The 27,950-nt window shown below is 36.3% G+C and overlaps 1 long non-coding RNA gene across 4 annotated transcripts in view; it reads left to right on the top strand.

The window, feature by feature from the left end:
* LOC127492742 (uncharacterized) overlaps window positions 1-13,601 on the top strand; it is a 114,800-nt gene extending 101,199 nt beyond the window's left edge. Inside the window, exons 4-6 of one of the 4 annotated variants that reach the window (XR_011382147.1) lie at window positions 4,361-4,506; window positions 8,336-8,421; window positions 13,351-13,601. This is a non-coding gene — a long non-coding RNA (uncharacterized lncRNA). Of the gene's footprint in view, window positions 1-4,360; window positions 4,507-8,335; window positions 8,524-13,350 lie in introns of those variants that run through there. The other 3 variants (XR_007922460.2, XR_011382146.1, XR_007922459.2) reach the window with 3 other exon arrangements.
* The last annotated feature ends 14,349 nt before the right edge of the window (window positions 13,602-27,950 follow it).

The following is a 27,950-nucleotide window of genomic DNA, read 5'->3' as shown; positions in this document are numbered from 1 at the left end:
ACTAGTCCAAATTCATTAATGTGTTCATTTTAAAGATTCATAGTAAGCATCTCTTAGGGTCAGAAGTCTGGGATAACTTCGGAATACAAATACATTTTTTAAGATTTTTATTTATTTATTTGAGAGATTGAGTTACAGACAGGGAGAGGGAGAGACAGAAAGATCTTCCATCCACTCGTTCACTCCCCAAATGGCCACAATTGCTGGAGCTGAGCCTATGTAAAGTCAGGAGCCGGGAGCTTATTCTGGGTCTCCCACGCAGGTGCAGGAGCCAAAGCACTTGGGCCACCTTCCACTACTTTCCCAGGCCATAGCAGAGAGCTGGATTGGAAGAGGAGCAGCTGGAACTTGACCCAGTGACCACATGGGATACTGGTGCTGTAGGCGGAGGCTTAGCACACTACATCAGGGCACCAGCCCCAGATATGTTTAAAATATTTTCCCAGTATATAACATGATTATTATTTTAATTATAATAATTATTTTTCTAAAAATTATTATTATTATTTTAATAAAGTGTAAATCATCTGAAAAGTATAAACAACTCTGTTTATAGAGATTATCTAAAACATAATATAGCATGTATCATATGATATGTGTCTTAATTATTCTTCTGTCTCAAAGTGGTTCAGAGGAAGCAAGAGTTCTAGTTAGGAAATTCTTTGTGTAGAAATGATGCTTATGCATTAGCAGGATTTTTTTTTCTCATGATGATAATATAAAAGGGAAAAAGTAAAAACTTATATGCAAAAAATGGATTAGGTAATACAAAGTTTATTATTTCAAGGACTATAGTACACATTGCACAATTTGGAACCAGGAAATGACTGAAATATTTGTGTCTAAAAATATAGATATTACTTTCTTAATCATCATATAAATGGCTATTCAAATGTATTTCCATAAATACTCAGACAGCAAGCTACTACGATAAAAAAACACTCAATGTGTTCAAGTTGATTATTTTTAATATACAGCATCAATTAGGCTGTATGGTTATGCAGACAATTAGAAAGCTTCCAAGCTTAAAAAATAAATTTAGCTAAGCCATCCGTGAGAACTCAAACACAATTTGATACATGATGCTATTCAAGAATAAACTGTTCAGAAATGTGCTAGTCAGCATAGGCCAATATTACCAATAAATATATAAATGATGTACCTGGAATTGGTTATTCTCTATTCCTATTCTGTGATATTTTAAGCCAAGAAAAATTTTTGAATGGATTGGGAATCTGTCAGCTACTTGTCATCTGAAGTCACCAGTTATCATGACAAATAAATTAATTTCATTTTGGGGACTTGAAAGTTAAGATCTTTGGGAAAAGTATGAAAAAGATCTGCTGAACTGATCATGGATTGATGTTCACTCTCTATTTCAAAGTAGTTGCCCACTGCAGATGATATCATTTAGTTCCCTTCCCAAAGCATTTTAATACATTTCCTAATGAAACTTTCGGGATGACTTTCCTTTTACTCTTCCTGTTCCTGAAAGGAAAAGACTCAGATCATCTGTGGTGTTTCCATTCATCGCTTCAATCTCTCATAAGTATTTATTGTCAGGAGTGACATCAGAGGTCAGCAATCATACAAGGCCTGAATATGCTCATGCTAGAGCATGAGCTAGACAACTCACACAATAAGCTGAGATTTCAACGAATACCCTGTAGGGTAAGGTAGAGAAAAATCAAGCCCACCATTCCTCCTTGGGTGCATTAGAGGAATATTTTAGCAAAGAACTAACAGGACATACTACAATGTTGTGAAATACCAGCCAGACCTCACAGGGATTTATATCACATTTTATGATTCAGGATCCTATGAAATTCAAGCCATGATTTAATTGGTATATTTTGTAAAAGCAAACTTATCAAGTTATATACAGCTTCATAGTCAAAACATAGGACCTAGGATAATTCTATATGGAAGCTATGGCTCTGTCACTGACTAGTATTGAAGGCTCCTTCCTTTAACCTCTCTGTTCTTCAGTTTCTTTTGTAAAACATGGGTCACAGGGAAATATTTTTATCATGACATAATGTTCAAATGAAATTATACACACAAAATATTTACAAGTCCACAGTACAAACTAGTTGTTAAATAAGTGTTGATAGTTTTACCCCTTTCAAAGGAAGCCAACTTTATTATACAACCTGACAACAAACTTTCTTTTTTATCTGAGAGGCAGGAAGACATACAAAGAGACAAAGAGGGTGCGTTCCATCCACTCTTCAAATGAATGCAATGATCAAGGTTTGGCCAGGTTGAAGCTGGGGACGAGGAACTCAGTCTAGATCTCCGACATGGGTGGTCATCACTGTAGCTTTTCAAAGTGAGCATTAACAGGAAACTGCAGTCAGGAACCAGAGTCAGCTTTCAAACCCAGATACTCTGACATGGACGTGGGAATCGTAACCAGTATTTTAACTGCTAGGCCAAATGCCTGCCTCTTGATCATATTTGTTTTTTACAAACCTACATTTATATCAGAAAAACAGTGGCAGGAAATAGAATGAAAAGTTAACAATGGATATGTCTAGATATGTCAATAAAATTATTTTTATTTTTCTTTATATCTTCAGCATTACAAAAATATTTTAATTTAATATCAGAAAATGTTAACATTTTCAACTAACCCAATGGAAAAAAGTTTAGTTTTACTTTTAACAGTTACAACTGTCAAATAAAAGCAATAAAAGTAGCAGCTGGTATTTATTGATATTTATGTATATTGATTTCTGTATCTGCTATCTGTATACATCTATGAAATAAACATGAGTCAATACTGTCTCTGTGACTCTATTCCAATACCACAGTATTCTTTTTTTTTTTATATTTTTTTTTCTTTTATTTAATGAATATAAATTTCCAAAGTACGTCTCATGGGTTACAATGGCTTTCCCCCCCATACCGTCCCTCCCACCCACCACCCTCCCCTTTCCCACTCCCTCTCCCCTTCCATTCACATCAAGATTCATTTTCGATTATCTTAGTATACAGAAGATCAGCTTAGTATACCTTAAGTAAGGATTTCAACAGTTTGTTCCCACACAGAAACATAAAGTGAAAAATAATAGATGATTTTTTTTAAATGATGATGAAATCAGATCAGACCTATTGTCATGTTTAATCCCAGTGAGAGTCAAGTTGGGAATTGATAGTTTCTTTTTTTTTTTTTTTTAACAGAAGATCAGTTTAGTGTACATTAAGTAAAGATTTCAATCGTTTGCACCCCCATAGAAACACAAAGTGAAATATACTGTTTGAGTACTCGTTATAGCATTAAGCCTCAGTGTACAGCACATTAAGGACAGAGATCCTACATGAGGAGTAAGTGCACAGTGACTCCTGTTGTTGACTTTACAAATTGACACTCCTGTTTATGGCATCAGTAATCTCCCTATGCACCAGTCATGAGTTTCCAAGGCTATGGAAGCCCCTTGAGTTCTCCGACTCTTATCTTGTTTAGACAAGGTCATAGTCAAAGTGGAGGTTCTCTCCTCCCTTCAGAGAAAGGCACCTCCCTCTTTGAAGACCACAGTATTCTAATCCCTTTCTGTCTATAACTTATTTTTTCTGACAATGAGAAAGTTTGTTATCATTATTTACATTTATTTACTCATTGGTTCAAATTTAGTACACAAGTAAATTAGCTTAAAAATTCATAAGAATACACAAATGAGGGATGAATTTACTGGATGGAGTACAGTGTTGACATACTGTTCTTTCTGTCTTTAGCCTTATAGAAGCCATCAAAACAATGGCTTCTAAAGTTACTAAGGTCCCACCATCCTTTCTATGAGGCAACATCCATTCATAAAATATTTGTTACAGTCAGCATACTATTCTGAGAATCTTGATATTCTAGTTGATTTTTAAATTTGCATACAATAAACTTCACTCATTGTGGTTATGACAAATGCAGGACTATATATAGAAAACTACAGAATCATACAATGATTCAATCGTCCTAACATTTCCATGTGTGCCTTTCATATCTAACCCTTCTCTACACTTTCATACTTTCACACTTGTAGATCTGTCTTCTTTCTTATAATTTGCATTTGCAGCATGTCATTCAGATGAAATTATACAGTATATCAGCTTTTGGTCTAATTTCATCTACTTTATGAGTTATAAAAGGTTAATCTTTCCATTTTAAAAAATTTAATCCAATTGTCTGAGAGAGAGGAAGGGTATTAAAACTACTATACCAATTAATAAATATTTGGAGAGAAGATCATCATGTAAATAATCTTTTTCTGCTTAAAGTTTTCTCCACTAATTTTTCAACTCATCCATGGATATTACCATGGAACAACATTTATTACCATGAGGTTCTATGTGATTTTCTACATAGGGAGAAAAAAAGAAAGAGAAAATGATATGAACACAAAGAAGGAGAGAGTGCTCCCATCTACTGGATCACTCCTCAATTGTCCATAATCGATGGGTTTGGGTTGGAGTCAAAGCCTGGGAACCAGAAATACAACCCAGGTCATCCAGGTAGGTGGCAATAACCCGATTATTTGAGCCATCACACTCCTTCCCAGGTTGCACATTAGCAGGAACTGCAATCATGAGTCAGAGGCAAGTTTTGAATCCTGGCATTCTGATAAGTGTGATGAACATCCTACCCACTAGGCCCTAAATCTCTCATTTCAAAGGTGAAAACATGAATGAGTACAGGAAACATTAATTTTAGAGAGCCCATCTTAAAACATTTTGTGATTTTTATGATCATTTTTAGTTAGAATAATGAAAGTGAGTCATTTCTAAATCTCTGAAATCTACATTCTTAAGGAATCTGAAAATAGAATTTATGAGCTTTTTAAATGAAGTTACAGTGTATTTTGAAAGCAGACTTTAGAATTATAAAATTCATTAACATTTCAATAAACTTATAAGGAAAACTGCTTTAGAGTAGGAAAGCTAAAAATTGATAGCTAAAATTTGTAAAGTGTATGTATTTTATAATTGAACAAACACCATGTTCCAATAAATTCCACCAAGGTGGTATAGTCTTTTATATCTATAGATTTTTTTATTTGGAAGGTAGAGTTACAGAGAGAGAAGAAGAAGCAGAGAGACAGATCTTCCTTCTGTTGGTTCACTCCCCAACTGGCCACAATGGCCAGGACTGAGCCAGGACAAATATAAGAGGCAGGAGCTTCTTTTAGGTCTCTCCTGTGGGTGCATAAGCCCAGTACTTATACCATCTCCAGCTGCTTCTCAGGTGCATGGGCAGGGAGCTGGATCAGAAGGGGAGCAATCAGGACATGAACTGGCATCCAAATGGGATGCAGGCTTTGCAGGCCATGGCTTAACCCACTATGCCACAAAACTAACCCCAGATCTATGGATCTTAAAAAGTAATATTTTCACATATGCCAGCTATTGAAGTTTAGAAATAAATATAAAGATAATTGAAAATAAATCTTGATGAAGAATGGGATGGGAGAGCGAGTGGAAGATGGGATAGTTGTGGGTGGGAGGTTGGTTATGGGGGGAAAAGCCGCTATAATCCAAAAGTTGTACTTTGGAAATTTATATTTATCAAATGAAAGTAAAAAAAATAGAATATAGAACCAATAATTCCAATCACCTTCTTCCCAAATAAAAATACAAAAATTAAAAAATATAAAACAATTAGTCATGCTATTGTCACTGTGCAATTCTGATGAGTAATTACAATTGTGAATATTTAAAATATTATTTAATTCACATTCATTTTGATCATTCTAATGGATTTTTGTCAGTATGATGTTTATGACAAGGTATATGATTTATGGAAAGTACATGAATATATTGGGGGTAAAGTGTTATGAAGATATGAAGTTGCATACTATTAAATGAGCTAATAAAGAATGTCTCTAGAGCAGGATAGCATAGCACAGGCTCAGCATTCAGGGGAAGTGGTGATAGGCCTTGTCAGTACCCATACCAGAAAGTCCCCATAAAGCTGTGGCAAGGAGTGCATGTCATTTTAAAGAATTCAGAAGAAAAAACAACCATCACAGAAGTTTCCAACATTTTCCCCTTATTCTGTCTAAATACCAATAAGAATGAGCATATTGACAAAATTTTTTCCAATAAAATGCTTAAACTATAAACCATAGATTCATTTTAAAGTCATTTACTGGAACTCTTTCATACTTGCCCATAGTTTCGCTTTCGTATTTGATTCCAAAATATACTCAATACTGCATTCATATATATCTAGCTTTTTGATTGTCCCTCAGGTAAATCAGTTTAACTCTTATTTGATGGATCATTAATTACAAATATCATATTAAGTTATTGGGGAAAGTCAGAGTTGACTGAGCTCTCACGTTACATTGCCACAAAGAAGAGTTTCCTAAATGCTTACTTAGAGAGCGGGTATATGGTGCAGTGGTTAAGCCCCTGATAAGAGATGCCCACATACTTTATTTTAGGGCCTGAGTTCAAGTTCTGGTTCTGCTTTTGATTCCAACCTCTTGCTAATGTGTAACCCAGGAGGCTGCAGATGATGGCTCTAAAACTTGACTCCCTGCCATCTGTCCATCTGTGTAAGAGAGTCTAACTGAATTCCAGGCTCCCAACTACAGTTCAGCCTAGGGCCAGTCATTGTATACATTGAGAGAGTGAACCAACCAATGGAAGATCTCTGTCTGGCCATCCCTCTCTCGCGCGTGTGCTCTCACTCTTCTCTTTCAAATTAAAAAAAGAATATTTTTAAAGATTTAATTATTTATTTGAAAGGCATAGTGACAGAAAAAGAGGATAAGCAGAGATATCTTCCATCCGCTGGTTACCTTCCAAATGGTCACAACAGCCAAGGTTGGGCCAGGCCAAAATCAAGAGCCAGGAGCTACGTCTGGATCTCCTTCCTGTGTGGTAGGGGCCCAGGAACTTGAACCATCTTCCGCTAATTTCCCTAGTGCATTAGCAGGGAGCTGTGTCGGAAGTGGAGCATCCAGGACTTGAACTGGCATCCATATGGGATGTGGACACTGTAGGATGCAGACATGGGGTTGTGGTATTAGCATCTACTATGGGATATGTGGGATTTGGTTTGTGCCCTAGGAATTGGAAGTGTGGTCTCCAGGAAAGAGGTGTAAAAACAACTTTGGAGGAGATGTACAAATTGGGACATGCTCAATCGGACTGGCCCCAAACGGTGGAGTTAGAAATGTGCCAGGCGATTCCAATTCAATCCCATCAAGGTGGCATGTACCAGTGCCATCTCACAGTCCAAGTGATGAGTTTCTGTTCACAGTTGATCATAATGATAGGATTAAGAGTCAAAGGCATCAAATAAACAAGACTAGTGTCTGCAAATACTAACTGATAGAATTAAAAAGGAGAGAATGATCCAACATGGGAAGCGGGATACACAGCAGACTCATAGAATGGCAGATGTCCTAAACAGCACTCTGGCCTCAGAATTAGCCTTTAAGGCATTCAGATCTGGCTGAAGAGCCGATGAGAGTATTTTAGGCATGGAAAACCAAGACACTCTGGCAAAAACAAAACAAAACAAAACAAAAAACCCTATATGAAAGATCTCTGTGAGTGAGATCCCAGTGGAAAGAACCGGTCATCAAAGAAGGAGGTACCTTTCTCTGAAGGGATGAAAAAACTTGCACTTTGACTATGACCTTGTCTAAATAAGATCAGAGTTGGCAAACTCAAAAGGTTTCCATAGCCTTGGCAACTCATGACAAGTGCCTAGGGTGATTACTTATGCCATAAACAGGAGTGTCAATTTGTTAAGTCAACAACAGGAGTCACTGTGCACTTACTCCCCATGTAGGATCTCTGTCCTTAATGTGTTGTAGAATGTGAATTAATGCTATAACTAGTATTCAAACAGTACTTTACACTTTGTGTTTCTGTGTGGGTGTGAACTGTTAAAATTTTTACTTAATATATACTAAATCAATCTTCTGTATATAAAGATAATTGAAAATGAATCTTGATGTGAATGGGATGGGAGAGGGAGCGGGAGATGGGAGGGTTGCAGGTGGGAGGGAAGTTATGGGGGCGGGGGGAAGCCACTATAATCCAAAAGCTGTACTGTGGAAATTTATATTTATTAAATAAAAGTTTAAAAAAAGAAAAAAAAGAAGTGGGTTTTAGTGTGCAATGTTTAGGTATATGCAAGACGTGCCCCCAAAAGAGATTAGTGTGAACTCAGCTACGTCAGCCTAGATGAGCTGTTACAAAAGAGCTAGATTGGCCACTCTATGTTATCTGTGGCTTCTTGTCTCACCATGTGATCTCTCTCTCTCTCTCTCTCTCTCTCTCTCTCTCTCTCTCTCTCTCTCCCTCTTCTATGTGCTTCTACCAGGATACTATCTGCCATGATGTGATGCAGCCAGGACAGTCTTCACAAGACCCAGTGCAATTCTGTTTGAACTTTCAGCCTCCAGAACTGTAAACTTGATATGCCTCTTTCTTTATAAATGGCCCAGTTTCAGATATTGTTACAGCAATAGAAAAAAAGATTAATATGCCATCCTTTAGCTTCTAGTACCATTTACTGGTAATGACTTCCAATCGGTTTTCTTTCCACAAAAATATTTCTCAGTGTTTTACTTTATATTAATTTTGAACATTTACATATATTGTGTGGAGGCATGATTTCTTCAATCTAGTTGGATATAAGATAGAAAGATCCAGAAAGAAAAATAACAGTAGCCAGGATTTGGGAACTGGAATCCTAAATTCTTGCTCTGCAGTTATTTTCTATGTCTCATTGGAAAAATGAAATTTAATAGATTACAGAGATTGAACAACAATCCTCCTCCCCGATGAGAACAGAATCAATGTTCCTGATACTGAAATTGTATCACTGATTATAAACCTGATAGAAGAGACAAAACCAATACTTCTGAAAAACAGTCTGTTTTGCAAAACAGTTTTCACTTGAAAGAGCAGAGCAAATTTAAAGAATGGAGTTATTTTCCTCTTTTGTTTATCCTTCTTGTGTGTTTTGCTCCTTAAAAATGGGCTTTATTTAATCTGAGAAAAACCCAAGTCATGTAGTATTATTGAAATATGTTTAGCAATGTTTATCACTGCATAAAGTGCCACAGAATTTATTCCACCAGGCGCATCATTTTCATGAGGGAACTATTTGGCAAGATTTAAAGCCTTATAAAACTTTTAAAAGACAACATTGGAGACATCTCTTTTTCTACCATAACTCCACAAACTTTTTTGGAAAGTTTAAGCTCGTTCCTGATTTCTCATTTGTTTTCAAATATTCAAAGTGCTCACCAATTTTACAGTAATGTACATTTAAGGTCTTTGTGGGAAAAAAAAATGTGTCTGTCTTGGTACTCAAGGATTTTATCAATACTGTCTTTTCATGTTGAGAGCACCAAAGTGGGTAATAAATTCAGGAAGCAGCATTATTTCAACTACCTGCCTTAACCTCTCAGCTGTTTGCTTTGCAAATATCTAAAGGACCAACTACACAACTTATACCAAACTGGAGTTGGATGCTAGGCCATATAATGTGTATTCAAATGACATGCAGAAAAAAAATTATATAATCTGTCAACATTCTTCTCCATTTAAAAAATCTTGTTACAGTTAAAAATCCATCATGCAAATTGAAGATGTACTTTCTTATGCCACTAAATCAAATGGAAGTTTGGTTTTCACAGAGACGAAATATGAGCAATTTCCTAAGCATACAATGGGGACCAGTCATCTCTAAGGGGCATAGTTGATTTTGTTCAGTACATACAGATTCGATAAACACTGCACTCATCATGGGCTCTGATGAAAAAAGCAAGGAAAGCATCTGAGGTTAAAAGTCAAATCAACGGCTGGTGCTGCGGCTCACTAGGCTAATCCTCTGCCTTGCGGCGCCAGCACACCAGGTTCTAGTCCCGGTCGGGGCGCCCGATTCTGTACCGGTTGCTCCTCTTCCAGTCCAGCTCTCTGCTGTGGCCAGAGAGTGCAGTGGAGGATGGCCCAAATGCTTGGGCTCTGCAACCGCATGGGAGACCAGGAGAAGCACCTGGCTCCTGGCTTCAGATCAGTGCAATGCGCCAGCCGCAGTGTGCCAGCCGCGGCGGCCATTGGAGGGTGAACCAACGGCAAAAGGAAGACCTTTCTCTCTGTCTCTCTCTCTCACTGTCCACTCTGCCTGTCCAAAAAAAAAAAAAAAAAGGAAATGAAACCAAGATATGGACGCAAAGAAGGTGTCCATTGTCAGATAAATAGATAAAGAAAATCTATGATCAGATAATAAAGTAGAATACTCTTTCAGCACAAACATGAAATCCTGTCATTTGCAGCAAAATATAAGGAACTGGAGGAAATCATGTTGGATAACAAGCTTGACACAGAAAGAGAGCTAGTACACATTTTACCTGTTATGTGGAAACTAAAAACAGTTCAATCTGGTTAAAGAATGGTGATTACCAGAGTCTAGGAGAGGTGAGAGGATAGACAAAGTGAGTAACAGGCATCAAATCAGAGTCAGATTGAGGGATAGATTTCTACTGTTATGCAGCACAGTGGGAACTGTAGTTCACAATAACCTAGTTATATTATGTGAACAAAGAGAAGAAAGACACTCCAAGCATCCATCACAAAGTAATGCCAAAGAAGAAGAAATGTTGATTACATTGTTTTGTTAGTACATATTGTATATATGTATTCAAATATCTCACTATAGAAAACACAATTTATTATTATTTTTTATAAATATTTATAATTTAGTAGATAATTATCTATAGTTAAAATATTAAAGTGTAAAGTGTTTAAATGTCAAAATTACATATATTTTATTTTATTTGAGAAGGAAAGATATATATAGAGAAAGTTCTCATCCACTGATTAATTCTCCAAATTTCCACAATATCTAAGGCTAGGTAAGGTCAAAGCTGGGAGGTGGGAAACCAATCCATGTATCCCATATGGGTAGTAGGGATGTAATTACTTGTTCATTACCTGTTTTTAACCCCAGCCTTTGTAAACATGGCTGAGCAATCATTTTATATTATTTTACTAGACATGAATTGAAACATGGATATACACATTAAACTACTAACATAATCCAATAGGCTCTGATGTAAACTTTTTAATATCCTCTTCGTTAAGACACTGATGAGTATCTCTAAAAAGACATGTCAAGAAAAATGTGTTCACTGAGTTCTCATTGCTTTGTCTAATTTTTGCTGATTGTCAGTAAGTCCTATACCATCTTTTCTGAGATGAATTCACTTGTTTGGGGCCATTACCTGTACATTAGTCTCCCATTTTGCTAATCGTTTGCCCAGAATTTCCCTCATTTATACCAAGATATTATAAATTGATTTCCACGGAGGTCTGTTCCTACTAATATCTCTATGAGCTCCCTATTGTTTTCTTTAAAATTAGATTTGTACCTTTCTAATCTGCTAATGTGTGTACCACGTCACAAATATGCAGCCTTCTAGGCTGTATATGTGAGAAAATTGATCTGTCTAAATAGATTCCAAGCTGAAAATGTGTCTTTCATTAAAGGAATTATGGAAATAGTGGCATTTATTGGGTAACATTATCAGCTGTCAGTGATTAGGGTTTAATAATTTCCCATCATATTTGAGAATTTCTTGTGTAGGTAATATTAGTTTTGAGACAATAACTGGATAATATTCTTTGCCTAATCAGATACTTCTTTGTTGTAAGTGAGGCATCTTTAGAAGTCTTAAAATTTCTATTAGGTTTGTGACTAACATTGCAATAAATGCTTTTTAAGTGAAGCACCGATTATAATTAGTAGCCAATATATGTTACCTCAGTGAGAAATGGCTCACCAGGACTTAACTGGTAGAAGTAAATGTTCAACACTTGGTTCTCACAAGCCATTTATCTTAAAGATATGCTTAATAAGGCGTCTGGTGTGCCCAGATTACTGAGCCTAGTTTTTGTCAACTCATTCTTTTACTAAATGGTCAACAAAATAAACTTCCCCAATAAGTCAATTGGAACTGTGAGCTAGGTGACCATTTTATTCACTTTAAAATTCTAACACCACGTCCAGCTAATGAACAGCTATATTTCAGTTTTTATGTACTACAGTCATTTATATAGTATTAGCCTTCATTTAAATGTACCTTTTTGGAGGAAAGGCTCCAACACGGGAAGCAGTCCACACAACAGACTCATAGAATGACAATTGCTTTAAGAAGCACTCCAACCTCAAAATCAGTCCTTAAGGTACACCGGTCCAGCTAGAAAGCTGAGGCGGAGCAGCATGTCAGGCATGGAAAGCCAAGACACTCTGAAAAAGATATCCTACATATAGGACCTCTGTGGGAGAGACCTCAGTGGAAAGAAGGGGCCACCAAAGAAGGATGTACTTTCTTCTGAAGGGAGAAAGCTCTCATGGGTTAATTTCAATAATTTACAGTCTTTTCAACTTTAGTAGCCATCAATATGGTGTTGTCAAATTTAACATGTACTGTTTATTTAAGAGATTAGGGTTTGATGACTCTTTGAATATAATATCTTTCAATGAAGGATAAAGTAAATTACAGTGGAAATGTCAGTAATAAACTATTTAAAACTTCAAAGAATAGAAAGATATATTTAAATAGTTTGATCATTTGGATTCGGCAATATATATTTATGTGTTTGCATTTCAAAGCCATTTTGATCTCTCTCTTCATACGGCATTTATTTATTAGATTTAATATGCATTCACACAGAACTTCCTATCTGCCTGGCTAGCTCAGTTGGGAAAGCATGAGACTTAATAGCAAGGTGGTAGGTTTGAGCCCATTTACATAAACAATTAAAGGGAGAAACACCCTGAGACAAATTAATTAAATGATGTTTATTCTTTTATTTACATTTATTTATTTATTTTTTGACAGGCAAAGTTAGACAGTGAGAGAGAGAGAGACAGAGAGAAAGGTCTTGCTTCTGTTGGTTCACCCTCCAAATGGCTGCCACGGCTGGCACACTGCGCCAATCTGAAGCCAGGAGCCAGGCACTTCCTCCTGGTCTCCCATGCGGGTGCAGGGCCCCAGCACTTGGGCCATCCTCCACTGCCCTCCCGGGCCACAGCAGAGAGCGGGACTGGAAAAGGAGCAACTGGGACAGAATCCGGTGCCCTAACCGGCACTAGAATCTGGTGTGCTGGCGCCACAGGAGGAGGATTAACCAAGTGATCTGCATTTATCTTATCCTTCAGCAGTCTTGGGGAAGCTGAGGCCCCAGCAAGGAAACATTTTTGCCCCCCACAGGATCCACCACATCCATTAATGTATTATAAAGAACCCCCTGATCCAACCTGTAAAGGACCCAAACCATTACTAACGTGGGGGTGAGGGTATGCCTCTGTTCTCTCTCCCACAGGACCTGTGTGGATTCCTGCTCATTGTGCTCACCCTGCATGGCATCATGAGTTGGCTTCAAGGCCTTCAGGACCCTATCTCCCAGTTCCACTTCAGGTTCGAGAAGAGAGAGGTGTCAAACCTCCTCAGTTTGTCAGAGCACCAGTTACCTGAGGAGACCTCAAGTCACTAGTCGTTTAGCTGAGCAATTGCTTCAACATGAACACCAAGAAGAAACCCCTAAGACTCTTTACAGTCATAATGACTCAATTAAAAAACCCATTGCTGTTGTTATGTTGTTTTATGTTGCTTTGTCCCATCCCTACTCAAGAACACCACCAGCTAGTTAAAAAATTGTTCTTCTATTGTTGTCTGTTGTGGCTTCATTGATCCAGATATGCTGCTTCCTTCAGTGCACTCCATTGTGATCAATATTTGTAAAGATTGTAATCCCTACTTCAAACAATCATACTACTGACAAACACTTATGCAGAATGTAGAGAACAAAAATTCTGCTGCAGGGCTCTCAGTTGAAAACATTTCTCCTGAGCACAGAGTGTGGCAGCAGAATGTAAAAAGTGAAATTTCTGCCAAAATCATATAGCTAATAAACATAACACAAGAAAAGGGGGAAATGTGGAGAATATTTCTGCCAATGCACTCCGAGTGAAGAGGTTTTCTCCCTAGGACACAGAATGTGACTGCAGGCACTGAATAAGGATAGTTTATGACCTACTATCAAGAAGAGCATTGAGCCCTTGTGGGAACGTCGGCTTGACAAGGACACATAGCTGTTTTCCCGGACATGCTTATTTAATATATCTTGCTAACCATGTTTTAGAGAAACCTTAGAGTTGTATGACCAAGCACATGTGCTGCACAATAAGCTGTTGTAATCCTCATCAATAAAGAAAACAGGCTGGGCTAGCCTGGCAGCACTTTTCCAAAGAAGAGTTCCTGTGTCCTGTCTCTCCTTTCACTTGCCCACTCCAACAATGGAGCTGTGGAAAAGTTGAGTAAAGTATGTGTTACTACTCATTTGCTTTGCTTTTGTTTTACAGGACAAGACAAAAAGAGGTTGGGCTATTTTTTGAATCGTTCAGTAGTAGGGAACAAGTTGGTGCAGGAGAAAAGGAGACTTGGTGGGATGATGTCCTTGAATAGGAAAGGGGAGAGAACATGGGCCCTCCTCAAGCCAGGAGCATGGGCAAGATAAGTTGGTGTCCATGAGGTCAGGGTATTGGACAGATCATATAGCTGTAGTTTTGAATCCTCGATAATTAATAAAGGAGTTATATTATATAATTAACAAAAAACCAGGAACTACATGCTTAAAAAAAAAAAAACCTGAGGAATGAGGTGATAAAGTCTAATGCATGATATTCAAAGCTGAATGTATGTGGAGGAAGGGAGATTAGCAAGGAGGAACACGGAAGACACTGAAGTCAGATAGATTTTACTAAAATATGAACTGGTATCCATTTCAAAGAGTTTAATTAAATCCATTTTATTAAAGTATCATTTTAGTCAAATAGTACTGTTTTGCAAGAAAATCAGTATTTTCTGAAGGATCCTTTAGATTTTGACACTTTAACTTCTTAATTCATCCTTTTCATTTTCACAACCATTGCTGTAATAAAAATGTATTACTTTAAATCTCCATTTAATAAGAAACTTACTCCTTCACAAATTCCTTTGATAGAGCCAAATCATTTAATTTAAAGTCCAGCTAATTCCTAACTCGTTAACACCTTCTCATCAACAGATCCCAGTCTCTCCCACAGCAGTAGATATCTGTCCTTTCTGGTGACTTGCTGAGTTTACTTTGTAGTACTTCAAACCCTCTGCAGTCTTTCTTCTTTCCTACCTTTTTTTGCATCCTCATTTAATATTGTGTTCATGATCAATTTTAATATTAAAGCCTTTTTTGCTATTCACTTAATTTTAGTGAGTGATTTAAAGTATTACATAACATTAAATGGCTGCACTTAATCATGCTAGTATTCATATTATTTTGTGTGCATGTGTTTTATAAAATATCACTTGATATATACTTTCGGATCCATAAGGTCTTAAGGAATTCAGTCCAGAGTCTATGTTATTCTCAGTGCCAGTGATTGGTAGATTATGCAGAATATAATAGTATCCAAGTCATGACCATGACTCTTTCTCTTGTCTTTTTAAGCCTATTAAGATTCTGTTGTTACTCTAACCTTCTGCTCATGGCTACTGAATAACTGAATTTGCAATAAGAAAATCCCAAGATTTAAAACCCTTCTTCTGGATTTAAGTGAAAATTTGTTTTTTTCTTCCTTCCTTTTTTTTTCTAACCTGGACAACAGATATGGTTTAATATTTAAGTGTGGTATCATCATAACTTCCTGATATGTGAGAAGTCATATATTTACCTAATAAAAAATGCAGGTGCAATCTCTAAATAAATCAGAAGCTATTCTAAAAACAGACATTAATGCATGGCAGAGAATAGTCTAGGATAAAATATATCTACTTAAGCAATTCATTTGACTTTTGTTTTGTCCAAGTCTGCATATACCCAGAGTACAAAAAAAGAAATTATTTATGAAACTTAAAATTGAACATGTGTCTAGACAATATTCAATGCAGGTAAATCTGAAATCTCAGTTCTGTTAGCATGTGATAATTGATCAGACAAACTGCTGGCATATTGAATTATCTATCATGACAGTCATAACAATTATCAGCCCATTTTAAAATTTCAAATCAGAGACATTTTTATTTACCTAATGAACCTGAATAATCTTGAAATATTTTATAGGTGATTAATGTGTAAAAATGTATTAAAATTCATTATATTATCTAATTGGAATTTTTAATTAAACCTTTGTTCAAAAGTTATAGTTCCTTCTTCAAATTAAATCAATACAGATCTAATTATTTTGGGGTTTGAATGACATTTTTATTCTTAAAATATCCTCTGGTTCTGCATGTAATTGATATTATTATAATAACTGAGCAAAAGTTAAGCCCAAACAAGTAAAAGAAATTCTCCATGAGATGCAATTAGTATGTCTGGAAAAATTATCAGTCTAAATGTTGACATGTGTGCTCTGATTTCAATGTCCCCTCCGAAATTCATGTTGACATTTAACTGCCACTACGATGATATTAAGAGGTAAAAACCTGAAGACATCAGTAAACCTGAGGAATCTGACATCATAAATGGACATGCTCTTGTTGAGGGTCTGGTTTAGTTACTAAGACAGTGAGTTTGTTATTGTACCAAGTATAGCCCTGTCTCCAATCCTGCTTTGTGGGTGCTTGCTTTTCCTTTTGCCACAGTATAACATAGCATGAAGGCCCTCACAGATTAAAGAACCAGGTTCTTGGACTTCCCAGTCTCCAGAAATCTGAGCAAAATAAAGAAAGGGGACGGGGATTAAAGTTGCAGAGTAGGGAAGGAGCTTGCTGCTCTAGTCTAGGAAAAGATAGCTTAAAACAAGTGGAAAGAGTACAGTCTCAGGGAGGAGTTAGGGAGAAAACAGCAGAAGAAACTCCACGCAAATTGGAGGGGCCATCAAAGAAGGAAGTAGCTTTCTCTGAGGGAAGAGAGAACTTCCACTTTGACTATGACCCTGTCAGAATAAGATCGAAGTCGGCGAACTCAAAAGGCTTCCATAGCCTTGGCAACTCATGACTAGAGCCTAGGCAGATTACTGACGCCATAAACAAGAGTGTCAATTTGTTAAGTCAACAACAGGAGTCACTGTGCACTTACTCCCCATGTAGGATCTCTGTCCTTAATGTGTTGTCCAATGTGAAGTAATGCTATAACTAGTACTGAAACAGTATTTTACACTTTGTGTTTCTGTGTGGGTGCAAACTGATGAAATCTTTACTTAATATATACTAAATCAATCTTCTGTATATAAAGATAATTGAAAATGAATCTTGATGTGAATGGAATGCGAGAGGGAGCGGGAGATGGGAGGGGTGTGAGTGGGAGGGAAATTATGGGAGGGGAAGCCATTGTAATCCATAAACTGTACTTTGGAAATTTATATTCACTAAATAAAAAAAATCTCCCAGTAAACGTACAAATGAAATTCAAAGTAAAACATAGGAATATTTATGGAAGAGTGGCAGGTCAAAGTCTGTCGCTCCCCCTCTTCATGGAGGAACGACACTAAACCCTGCCTAGGCTTCATATCCGAGTCACAGCACCATTATGTTGCTCCCCCTCTTCACGGAGGAACGACACAGGACACTGCGCTGTTCTTTCGTCTGCTCGGCCCTTCCCAGGTTTGCTGCTGGTTCTTCCCGGGTTGGCTACCGTCCCTTCCACCTCTGTGGAAGGGCGGTTCCCCCTGGCCACTTTCCGCACTTCCGCGGGGGAGCGGCACACCGCCGGCCGGCTTTCTCGGGGGCTGCTCAGGTGTTCCCCTTAGATGTTCCCTGGTGCATGTTGTCTCTCTCCTCCTTTATAGTCCTCTTCCACCAATCCCAACTCTGCTACCCACACGCCGAGTACGCTGCTCTCCTCCAATCAGGAGCAGGTCCTGCTGTTTATTGGTTGAACTGGAGGCAGCTATGTAGAAGCTGTTTCCTCCTCTCCCAGCGCCATATTGTGGGAGAGCAGATGCATAGAATAAGTCTTAATTCCAGTAACAGTCTAGTCCGGGTTGCTCCCAGTTGCTCCCCACAAAAGTCTTTACTTCTCAATAGTCACCTTGAATGTAAATGACCTCAACTCTCCAGTTAAAAGACATTGGCTGAATGGATTAAAAAGCAAAACCTATATGCTGCCTACAAGAAATACATCTCAGCAACAAATGTGCACACAGACTGAAAGTGAATTGATGGAAAAATATATTCCATGCTTCCAGAAGTCAAAAAAGAGCTGGTGTAGCCATCTTAATATCAGACAAAATGGACTTCAACACAAAAACTGTTGAAAGAGATGAAGGGCACTATGTAATGTTTAAGAGAACAATTCAACAGAAAGATGTAACTATAATTTTAAATGTATTTGCACCTAATTACAGGGCACCTGACTATTTAAAAATGTTAAGGGATCTAAAGGGAGGAATAGACTCAAACACAATAGTAATGGGGGATTTCAATACCTCACTTTCAGAGATCAACCAGACAGAAAATCAGCAAGAAAACAACAGATTTAATCAACACTTTAGACCAATGATCTAACAGGTATCTACAGAACTTTTCATTGAGCAGTTGCAGAATACACATCTTTCTCAGCAGAACATGGAACCTTCTCTAGGACTGACCACATGCTAGGCCATAGAGCAAGTCTCAGCAAATTCAAAAAAGTCAAAATAATATCATGCATCTTCTTGGACCACAATGCAATGAAGTTAGAAATCAGCAACTCAGGAATCTCTAGAGCATATACAAACACATGGAGACTGAATAACATACTCCTGAAGAAACAGTGGGTCATAGAACAAAACAAAAGAGAAATGAAAAAAATTTATGGAAACAAATGAAGATGACAACACAGCATATCAAAACTTATGGAATACAGCAAAAGCAGTGATAAGAGGAAAGTATATAGCACATCAAGGGCACCAAATAAATGAGCTATCAATGCATCTCAAGAATCTAGGAAAACAACAGCAAACCAAACCCAAAACTAGTAGGAGAAAAAAATCATTAAAATTAGAGAATAAATCAACAAAATTGAAACAAAATAAAAGAAAGAAAGATCAGCAAAACAAAGTGCTGGATTTTGGAAAAAAGACAAAGCTGAGATACCATTAGCTCAACTAACAAAAAAAAAGGAGAGAGAAGACCCAAATTAATAAAATTATAGGCGAAAAAGGAAATATAACAAGAGACAAAATAGCAATAGAAAGAATCATCAGAAAGCACTACAAAAAGCTGTATGTCTACAAACTGGGAAACTTAGAAGGAATGGATAGATTCCTGGACACATGCAACCTACTTAAATTGAGACATGAAGACAAAGAAAACTTAAACAGACCCATAACCAAGACAGAAATTCAAGCAGTAATAAGAACCTCCCAACAAAGAAAAGCCCAGGACTGGATGGCTTCACTGCTGAATTCTACTAGACATTTAAAGAAGAACTAACTCCAATTCTTCTTAAGTTATTCAAAACAATTTAAAGGGTGGAAATCCTCCCAAATTTTTTCTGTGAAGACAGCATCACCCTAATTCCTAAACTTAAAAAGTTGCAACAGAGAAAGAGAGCTACTGACCAAGACACAAAAAACTCAACAAAATTCTAGTCAATCGAATCGAATAATACATCAGAAAGATTATTCACCTGGACCAAGTGGGATTTATTGCTGGTATGCAGGGATGGTTCAACATTTGCAAATCAATGTGATACATCACATTGAAGAACAGCAAATTGAAGACCAAAAATAATATTATTATCTCAATAGATGCAGAGAAAGCATTTGATAAAATACAACATCCTTTCATGATTAAAACTCTAAGCAAATTGGGTATAGAAGGAACATTCCTCAACACAATCAAGGCAATTTATGAAAAACCCATGACCAGTGTCCTATTGAATGGGAAAAAGCCAGTAGCATTCGCACTGCTAACTGGAATTAGACCAAAATGCTTACTTTCACCATTGCTTTTCAATATAGTCCTGAAAGTTTTAGCCAGAGGCAGTAGGCAAGAAAAAGATAATAAAGGGATACAAAGACTCTCTATTTGAAGATGGCATGATTCGGTATATACTGGATACAAAAGATTACACCAAGAGACTATTGGAACTCATAGAAGAGTTTGGTAAAGTAGCAGAATATAAAATCAACACACAAAAATTAACAGCCTTTGTATACACAGACAATGCCATGGCTGAGAAAGAAGTTCTAAGATCAATCCCATTCACAATACCTACAAAAAAATCAAATACCTTTCAATAAATTTAACCAATGATGTCAAAGATCTCTCAGATGAGAATTACAAAACATTAAAGAAATAGAAGAAAATACTAAAAAATGAAAAATCTTCCATGTTCATGGATTGGAAGAATCAATATCATCAAAATGTCCATTCTTCCAAAAGAAATTTAAAGATACAATGCAAAACCAAACAAAATACCAAAGACGTTCTTCTCAGATATAGAAAAAAATATGCTGAAAATCATATGGAAACACAGTAAACCTTGAATAGCTAAAGCAATCTTATACAACAAAAACAAAGCTGGAGGCATCACAATACTAGATTTCAAGATATACTACAAGGCTGTTATAATCAAAACATCCTGGTACTGGTACAAAAACAGATGGATAGACAAATGGAACAGGATAGATATGCCAGAAATCAAACCAACTATCTTCCAAGTATTATTTATCTTTGACAAAGGAGCTAAAACCAATCCCCGGAGCGAGGACAGTCTCTTCAACAAATGGTGCTGGGAAAACTGGATCTCCACATACAGAAGTATAAAGCGGGACTGCTATCTTATACTTTACACAAAAATCCACTGAAAATGGATTAAAGACCTAAATCTACAAACTGATACCACAAAATCATTAGAGAACAACGGAGAAACTCTGCAAGAAATTGGCATAGACAAAGACTTCTTGGAAAAGATCCTAGAGGCACAGGCTATCAAAGCCAATATTAACAAATGGGATTACATCAAATTTCAAAGCTTCTGCACTGCAAAAAAAAAAAAAAAAAAAACACTCAGGAAAGTGAAGAGGCAACTGACAGAATGGGAAAAAATATTTGCAAACCACGCAATTGATAAAGGGTTATTAACCAGAATATGTAACGTGATCAAGGGACTCCACATCAACAAAACAAACAACGCCGTTAAGAAAAGAGCTAAGGACTTAAACAGACATTTTTCAAAAGAGAAAACCCAAATTGCTAAAAGATATATGAAAAAATGTTCAAGTCACTAGCCATCAGGGAAATGCAAATCAAAATTACAATGAGGTCTCACTTCACCCCAGTTAGAATGGCTTTCACATAGAAAACAACAAACAACAAATGCTGGCAAGGATGTGGGGAAAAAAGATACTCTAATCCACTGTTGGTGGGAATGTAAACTGGCAAAACCACTATGGAATACAGTTTGGAGATACCTCTGAAATTTGATTATAGACCTACCATATGACCCAGCCATCCCACTACTGGGAATTTACCCAAGGGAAATGAAATCAGCAAATAAAAGGGTAATCTGCACCCCCATGTTTACTGCAGCTCAATTCACAATAGCTAAGATATGGAATCAACCTAAATGCCCTTCAACTGAAGACTGGTAAAGAAATTATGGGATATGTACTATATGGAATACTACACAGCAGTAAAAAACAAAATACAGTAATTTGCACAAAATGCCTCTTCTTAATTAAATTAGCAGTATTATTTTGCAATTAATTCTTAAAGATTTATTTATTTATTTTAAAGGCAGAGTTACAGCAAGAGAGGAGGAAAGAAAGATGGGGGTGAAGCAGGGAGCGGGGAAGAAATATCTTCTATTTGCTGTTTCACTCCCCAAATGGCCACAACAGCCTGGTCTGGGCCAGGCTGAAACCAGGAGCCAGGAGCTACAGCTGGGCCTGTCACATGGCAGGGGCTCAAGTATTTGGGCCATCTTCCACCACATTACCAGATGCATTAACAAGGAGTTAGAAGTGGAGCAACTGTGACTTCAGTCTGTGCAAATATGGGCTGCTGGTGTTGCAGGTTGTGGCTTAACCCATTTTGCCACAACACCTATCCCTGCAATTTAATTTTAATCCCAGTTTAATTATATGTACATGGACATCCCTTATGTTTAGTGTGTAGGTATCTGCTTCATTCTATGTGATACCCACATACAGATCCATAATATCAATTTGTCATTGTCTGTTGATGGACATTCAGATTTCAGATTTTTCCCAAATTGTTGCAATAATAAGCAAAGTTGTGTCAAACACTGTTATGTATTTTTGTCATTACAGTATAGGCACTTTTTATGTTACTATAAGTAACTTGCAAATAAAAATATTGAAACAAGATATATGTATGTTTTACATTTTAATGGCTAACATGTCATCTTTCAAAAAACATGGAAGGGATTCACACTGTTCTTCTCTGTCCACATAAGTAGCCAGCTCAGAGTCTCATGTGCTATTTTTGGGATGTAGAGATGGTGAAAGCTTCATCTGAAGGGTGACATGATTCGGAGGGTAAAATTAGAACACAGACCCTAATTTGTATTTGTATTTAATTTGAATTTATATTAATATATATATATATATGCACACACAACTGGGTTCTCAGTAAACAAAGCAACAGTTATAGGAAACCTTGTTGAATTTAGAATTCAACTAAAAACATTAGCAAAGATTTTAGAGGGGGAAAATTAGGGTTAAATACACAATGAAAATATTAGGGAAATTAAAAAAATAACTCAACAGTTTCTGATCCTGTTTTTAAAGGTGCATCCTGGTAAATCTGTTACACTTCGTCAGAGGCAATGTTCTTCAGGCAAATTAATAAATGACCCCACTAGAACAGAGTTACAAATTTGCCTACAAATGCTTTTAAGAATTACACCCAGCTCATTAAAATAATCATAGCCAATTTAATAAGCATTGAAGGGTTCTTGGTTGCTTTACAATTATTATTTTTCTCTGCCCTTGTGGAGACATCCTTTTCTTCTTCCTGTTTTTTTTTTTTTTTTTTGGATAGAGTTGCTTCTATTCTAAAGGCATATTGCATAACTGATTTCATAATACTGTTCTGTACCCTCTGTGGTCCTAGTTACATAGTTAATAAGGGTTCTATTTAAGAGGGTCTAATGAAACACATTCCTAAGCCCCCAGAAGGTTTATTGTCCAGCAGTCTGCATAATAACAGCAATACATACTGAAAATGAGCCTAATGAATCCAGTAGAGAAACACGGTCATTTAAACTATGTTAGCCATTTTTTATCATCTTGGAAAATTTGACATGAATTATTCAATTTATTTTTATCTTAACAAGGTCCCTGTCATTATTTTTGACCTAAAGGTGAGGTTTCCTTAATCTCATCAAAGTTTGTATATACTTATAGTTTTATTCATTCCACTATTTGGGGAACACAATCTTGCAAGATTGTTGTTCTAAATACCATTTGATGAATACCAACTGATACTGTGCCACACAAACCAAAGATCGAACCAAAGAGGGGTGGGTGAGGAGACAGACAAAAAATTCATAGCAAATGCATACAGAATTTAATTAGAAGTAGAAATTTATAAATAAATGCAAATATGAGTCAATTTCTCACTAAATCTTTGTAAGTTACATATGTACAAAAAGTAGACAGTTTATCAGTATTTTAACTTAAAATTTAACTTCATTTTTAATATTTATGCAAATATCCACATATTTTACTCTGCATAAAATAATATTTTATAATGTTATCTGTTCTTAACAACTATCTTTACTTTGTATTTTAACTTGGCTGTTTTTCCTTTCTTATATTCATTTGATGTTTTTGTACTGCTTTAAAAGTCATTATGTAGACAATTTCAAGTTTCTCCTTTTTCAGCACTTTCAAAACCTTCAATCTTCATCTTTAAAGGTTTTAAAACAATTATTGCATCCATGATATATAATAGTGAAAAAGATATACTGATATGTGAATTGTACCAAGGATAAATCCATGGTAGAAATATCACTTTATTTTCTTTCATCTTAAATGTATCAATAGCAGAAAAGTTATTGCTCTCAAAATTTTACTTTATATACATTCAGACAAAAGCCACCTGACCCCAACATTTTTTCCCAAAAATATTTACAAAGGAGAATGTCTTTGAATATGATTCTCTGTTATTCTTGATAGATTGAGTGTGAATTCTATCTATGGCTGTTGTTCATAATATTATTTGATTCAAGTGACAAAAGTTAGGGTTTTTTTGAAGCATGTAGTATTGATAAATGCAATATATAATTTATATTAAAAGGTGCACAAGTGCCAAAGGCAGAAAACTTTAATGAAAACACTTGTACTTTAAGATAAAGGAAAAAACCATGTATCTGTATTTTTTAAAGAAAAAAAAAACAACAAAAAATCCTGTCTACATTTCATATTAAAATGATCAGAAACATCAGGAGTTTGACCTAGCAATTAAGCCACTGGTTCAGACAATCAAGTCCTTTATTGGTACTGGATTTTATTTCAGGCCCCACCTGCTTATTCAAGCCAGCTGCTAAAATAATTATATGAACATTGCTGATCAATAATGTTAAGACTGTAGACCAATGGAGATTGGGGAAAGTATTCCGTAAATTATCTGGACACAAAGAATGTTACCATTGGTGAGGAGTTTAAATCACATCTAGTCCAACAATTACTTTATATTAGGTAGTAGATGGGTTGTGGCTATAGCTCTGAAACAGATTCAGTTTTGCACCTTAGTTACTCTATAACTTCTTCAAATCACAAAATTATAATTTAAGAAACTTTAAAAAGTACTACATATATCTAATTTGGCTAAATGAATTTGTGTGCTACCACCCATCTAGATACTAGTGTTGTTTAGTCAATGGCACAACATTATAAGGGAAGAGGATTGGTATAGTAACTTAGAAATGCAATACTAATTATTAATTATACTTATATTACTGATTTTCATTATTAATGAAAAGTATAACTAAGATTCATGTGAAAAAGCACTGCTACATAAAATCAGAACATATGAAAATTTATATATCTGAGATTGGCTGAACAAAGAGGTCACTCCTCTAATAGATAATTAATAACAGTTGTCTGCTGGATATCAGTAAGGCCAATTCTATGCCTCTTTTCTGTTCCTCTTTTTTCCATCCAGTGAAAAACAAGGTAGACAGACACATTGAGGGGCCAGCACTGTGGTGCAGTGGGTAAGACCACTGTCTCCAGTGCCAGCATTCCATATGAGCGCTGGTGCTCCAGTTCCAATCCAGCTCTCTGCTATGGCCTTGGAAAGCTGTAGAGGATGGCCCAAGTTCTTGGGTCCCTGCAGCTGTGTGGGAGACTCGGAGGAAGCTCCTGGCTCCTGGCTTTGGATCAGTGCAGCTCTGTCCGTTACAGCCAGCGGGGGAGTGGACCGAAGGATGGAAGGCTTTTCTCTCTCTCTCTGACTCTCCTCTCTCTGTGTAACTCTAACTTTCAAATAAATAAATAAATCTTTAAACAAAAAAAGATATCATCTAGAGATTCATACAGATCTTGTTTTGATCATGATTACACCACATATTAGCTGTGTGTTTTTCATTAAGTCCCAGATTATATGATACTCAATTGCTTCATTTATAAAATAAAGATGGTAGTGCCAATTCTAACAGGATTTTTGTGAGATAAAGTATAGATAATAGATATAAAAAGCAACCACACATTACTCTCTAGCAATCTTCCAAACCTTCTGTAGTAATTACTGTGAAATTTATTGCTTGCTGTAGTCAAAATAAATTCACACTTATGTAGCGACATATACATTTGAAAAGAAAACCAAGATTTAATAGAAATTAAAAACTGTCAAAAAGTCTGTATTTCAATATATAAACTACTCAGTAATGTCTAGTATATAGAACATAATGAAATATTCATGTATTCTCAACTGGAAGCAATGTGAATGGGGAATTATAAAATAAACCATTAAAGTTATAGTATGTTGGCAATTTAAACAACATGGGGATATCTATGTTGTTACTTTTGTCCTGAATAATATTACTTCCCTCCACTCTTTGTGATAACATATGCTTTATAACCAAAATTATTAAAATACTCTCTGGGGAGTGAAAGTTTTCCTATTGAAAACTGCTGACAAAACATATTCCGAATAACATGGGCTTTGTGATTATACAGACATGAGATAATTGCTAGTTCCTTTCCCATCCTTAATTTTTCCCTCTGGACTTTTAAAACTTGCTAATTAACTCTTCATCCCTAGTTCTCAAAAATATCCCAGGATTCATTCTGCTTTATTATTTAATTCATTCCTAATTTCTTTTTATATCTTGCTTCTGCTCTCACTCCTATGTAGCCTATCACACCATAATGTTACTTTGCTCTTTTATCTACTCATAAATTTGTGCTCTTCTTAATAAACTCTTCAAATTCTTACTCATGACAGAAAGAACTCTTTAAAACTCTGTAAGGAAATTCTATGTTTCTTTTTTATTTTCTTTGTACAAAACCACCAACCATCCACTGAATTGAAACACTATAACTCTAACATTTGGTGGATTTTAGAATGAAATCTATATATTACTTTATACCATAGTGTCCCTTGCTGCAACTAACAGCAGAGAACAAGGTGACCTATATGAAACTTCACCAGGTCAGCAAGCTGATTCTACATATGACTCAAGATACAAAGGTATCTTTTTTTTTTACTTTTATTTAATGAATATAAACTTCCAAAGTACGACTTATGGATTACAATGGCTTCCCCCCCATACCATCCCTCCCACCCACAACCCTCCCCTTTTCCATTCCCTCTCCCCTTCCATTCACATCAAGATTCATTTTCGATTATCTTAATATACAGAAGATCAGCTTAGTATACATTAAGTAAGAATTTCAACAGTTTGCTCCCACACAGAAACATAAAGTGAAAAATAATAGATGATTTTTTTAAATGATGATGAAATCAGATAAGACCTATTGTCATGTTTAATCCCAGTGAGAGTCAAGTTGGGAATTGATAATTTCTTTTTTTTTTTAATAGAAGATCAGTTTAGTATGCATTAAGTAAAGATTTCAACAGTTTGCACCCCCATAGAAATACAAAGTGAAATATATTGTTTGAGTACTCGTTATAGCATTAAGCCTCAATGCACAGCACATTAAGGACAGAGATCCTACATGAGGAGTAAGTGCACAGTGACTCCTGTTGTTGACTTTACCAATTGACACTCCTGTCTATGACATCAGTAATCTCCCTATGCTCCAGTTATGAGTTTCCAAGGCTATGGAAGCCCTCTGAGTTCTCCGACTCTTATCTTGTTTAGACAAGGTCATAGTCAAAGTGGAGGTTCTCTCCTCCCTTCAGAGAAAGGTACTTCCTTCTTTGATGACCTGTTCTTTCCACTGGGATCTCACTCACAGAGATCTTTTGCCAGAGTGTCTTGGCTTTCCATGCCTGAAATACTCTCATGGGCTTTTCAGCCAGATCCGAATGCCTTTAGGGCTGATTCTGAGGCCAGAGTGCTATTTAGGACATCTGCCATTCTATGAGTCTGCTGAGTATCTCACTTCCCATGTTGGATCACTCTCCCCTTTATTTATTCTATCAGTTAGTGTTAGCAGGTACTAGACTTGTTTATGTGCTCCCTTTGACTCTTAGTCCTTTCATTATGATCAATTGTGAACTGAAATTGATCACTTGGAATAGTGAGATGGCATTGGTACATGCCACCTTGATGGGATTGAATTGGAATCCCCTGGTATGTTTCTAACTCTACCATTTGGGGCAAGTCAGCTTGAGCATGTCCCAAATTATACATCTCTTCCCTCTCTTATTCCCACTCTTATGTTGAACAGGGATCACATTTCAGTTAATTTTCAACACTTAAGAATAACTGTGTATTAATTACAGAATTAAACCAGTCATATTAAGTAGAAAAGACAAAAAAACTACTAAGAGGGATAATGTATTAAGTTGTTCATT

Source organism: Oryctolagus cuniculus, chromosome 14 (genome assembly GCF_964237555.1).
Source record: "Oryctolagus cuniculus chromosome 14, mOryCun1.1, whole genome shotgun sequence".
Lineage (NCBI taxonomy): Eukaryota > Metazoa > Chordata > Mammalia > Lagomorpha > Leporidae > Oryctolagus > Oryctolagus cuniculus.
The sequence above is the reverse complement of the archived record's forward strand: the minus strand, read 5'-3'. Positions and strand labels throughout refer to the sequence as shown.